We start from the raw sequence: 3,489 nt of genomic DNA on the forward strand, positions 1-3,489 counted from the left end.
TGTTTGTTTGTTGATTATTAAAAATGGAAGAACGCCCTCTATATAAGATATACATGCGCCAGGCCACCAACTGCTGTGCATGCTAGATTAGTCAATTAAATCTAGCATTTTGAGTGAAACAAATTGCAAACAGAGATTTTTTTAAATGGTTACATATCATAAGGTGATTATTTTTTGAGCATCACACTCGACATCCCGAAGGTATGCAAATTAGCTTAAATATGCAAATTAGGGTGAAATTACAGGCCTGTTTCCATATCTTAAAAAATACTAATCGTTCAGAATATACAGTATTTATATATACTAATGAGACATTTTACAAAATAATGTCCGGAAGTACCAAATTTTGACCCTTGACCCCATTTCTCAATATTTGCATAAATATTTATTTGGGACTCAATGACTTTGATATTGTTTTTCAATACCCACCATAGAACTGTATTATAATTCCCCAAATCACACCTTTGTTACGCACCTCGAAAGTATGCAAATTAGTAGTACAAATAACATTAAATATGCAAATTAGGGAGTGAAATTATAGCGTTGCCATATCTCGAAACCGCTAATTCTACTGTAGAGTGTTGGTTTTTTCACTAAAATATTTGAAATATGTATATTTATATTTGCTGTAATGAGACATTTTACAAAAAAATGCCCGGAAGTATGACATTTGACCCTCGACCCCATTTCTCAATATTGCATATATATATTGAAACTCAAATGTCTTATTAGTACAAGTTACATGAAATATGCAAATTAGGGGGTGAAATTACAGGTTCCTATATATCGAAAACCGCTAAGGCTAGAGAGTTGATGTTTTCAAAAACTTGTTCAGAATGTACATATTTATATTTGCTCTAATGAAACATTGTATTCGAGTCATTTGAAGGCAAAACAAAGTCTCTACAGCAGACATTTTAGCTTCATTATATATGCAATATTGAGAAATGGGGTCGAGGGTCGAATTTCATACTTCCAGTCATTTTTTGGTGAAATGTTTTATTGGAGCAAATATAAATATGTACATTCTGAATACGGCTGTGAAAAAAATCAACTCTCTAGCATTAGTGGTTTTTAAGATATAGGACAACTGTAATTTTTCCCCCTTATTTGCATATTTTATTTAAATTTTACTACTAAATTGCATACTTTTGAGGTGTGTGACAAAGGTGTGATTTTGGGAATTACAAAGTGGTCCTATGCTGGCTATTATGAACCTATGTCTGGGTCATTTGAGGGCAAAATAAAGTCTCTACAGACATTTTAGTCACATTGTGTATGCAAACATTGAGAAATAGGATCGAAGGTCAAATGTTGTACTTCCGGTCACTTTTTCGTAAAATGTTTCATTAGAGTAAATATAAATATATACATTTTGAATAAATCAGCTCTCTCGGACTATTGGTTTTTGAGATATGGTAACCCTGTAATTTCATCCTAATTTGCATATTTAATTTGCCTATCATCGGGATGAGTGACAGGGGTGTGATGCTCAAATTTTGATCTCCTCATCATATTATGATGACATGACATAAAAATCTCTGTTTGCAGTTTGTTTCACTTTGGGATGTTTTTTGTATAGATTTACTAGCCTATAATACTAACTTTCTAAATCAAAATTTATGTCACAAAAAAATATGATGTGCCCATATATAGACATGATGATGTCATATCACTACCATTATTATTTGGGCACACTTTTTTTTTTCTAGTTTGATAGTGTAGACAGAGTTTTAGATTTTTTCTACTACAGACTGTTTGACAAAACTACTGTAGGCCTGTCTGCTCTTTTTAATCTGACATCCCATTTTGAGGATCGGACGATTGTCGATACTCGGATTATAAACTTTTTACTTTATTCCTCTTCATTGAAAAAAAAAGGTTCCATAGAAAGGAACTTTCTACAAATCAGTCTCATTCGCATTAGCATTAGAAGCGAGTCATTAACAAAATAAGTCTTGCTTGACCAACCTATTAAAGTATAAAGACCTTGTTACGCAAGGATTTAGATTATGGAGTCCCGGCAGTGGATTTTATATTTCTAGACTTCGAAACGGTACGATATCATGATATCAAAATTAAAATCGTATAAGGTATCACTCCAAATGAGGTGGATCGAGAATTGATTACGTACTTGCAAAACATCGCGATCAAGTATCTCTTCCGTTTCCAATTGAGACCCGAAAGGATCAGTAGGCCATACTGGTCTTCTTTTTTTGTTGATGTTTTTGACTTAAAATTTTCTTTTCAAAAACTTGGATACGGTTATGAGAATGGGTCAAAAACTCACATGGTTATTACAATTTAATGTTGGAAAATGTAGCTGCATGAATCGCGGTTCTAAAAACCAGACTACTTACATCATCAAGAAAACCACATGTGAAAGAAAAAATAGGCTAATTCAATTTGTTATTACACTTGAAAAGGAGAGCAAGAGGAGATCTCATTGAAGTTTTCAAAATCTTCACTTTGATGATGTCGACTCAGTTTTTTACCAAATTGAATTTTACCAGAACTAGAGGACATTCATCTAAATTGTTTAAAAATAAACTAGTTAGGCCTAATTCCCTCAAATGCACCTACTTCTTCTTTCAAAGAATCATTATTTCTGGAATTCTCCCCTGACTACGTGGTAACTGCTCTCTCTCCCCCTCTATCTCTATGAATAGTTTCAAGAAGTCTCGAGCGAACGTGGAGTTTTATAGGCCATGCGGGTCTAACCATTTCCCACTACTATCAAGTACGGTAAGTATTTCTTTATTAAAACATTTTCATTAAACTATTTCATCATAAATAATACGCTTTATGCTACGTTGCTTCAATTTGCAATTTTACTATACAGTGGTATTATTTAAAGATTTTAGGGTTAAATTAAATAAAAAATCATTAAATTATTCACAACCATTATGCTGATGAGTTACAGCTATATATCGATTTTAATCCTTCTGAATCTCATTTATAACTAAACGACTTGAAATCTGTCTTTCTACATAAAAAATATCATCCTGGCTATCCAACAATCTTAACAATACTTAAACTGAATTTATCTTTTTTTCCACCAAACACATACGTTCTAAATTTATTTTGATGAATTATTATCCTTCAACAGCCATTAAGTCATGTTATGAAAACTACTAACTTCCATCTACGTAACATGCACTGCTTGCATTCGAAAGTAGGCCTACCTGTCAAAGCGTACTACCGCTACATTGTAAATGCCTAGCCTCAGTCACTTCTCGCCTTGACTGTTGCAACTCTCCTTTTTTTGCCCTACCGAAATATTTGATGAATCGACTTTGACGTCTCCAGAACACTTACTAGAAGATCGTCACACATATCTCCGATAGCATTATATATAACCTCCATCGGCTACCTATTGACTCCATTGTAAAAAATCCTTTTACTAACATTTGCGGTACTTCTTAAACTTCTTGATCTTCTTCCCTCCTACACCCCTCTTGCTTGTCTTCGTTCGGCTGATCAAAACCT

Source organism: Antedon mediterranea, chromosome 1 (assembly GCF_964355755.1).
Source record: "Antedon mediterranea chromosome 1, ecAntMedi1.1, whole genome shotgun sequence".
NCBI classification, from domain to species: domain Eukaryota; kingdom Metazoa; phylum Echinodermata; class Crinoidea; order Comatulida; family Antedonidae; genus Antedon; species Antedon mediterranea.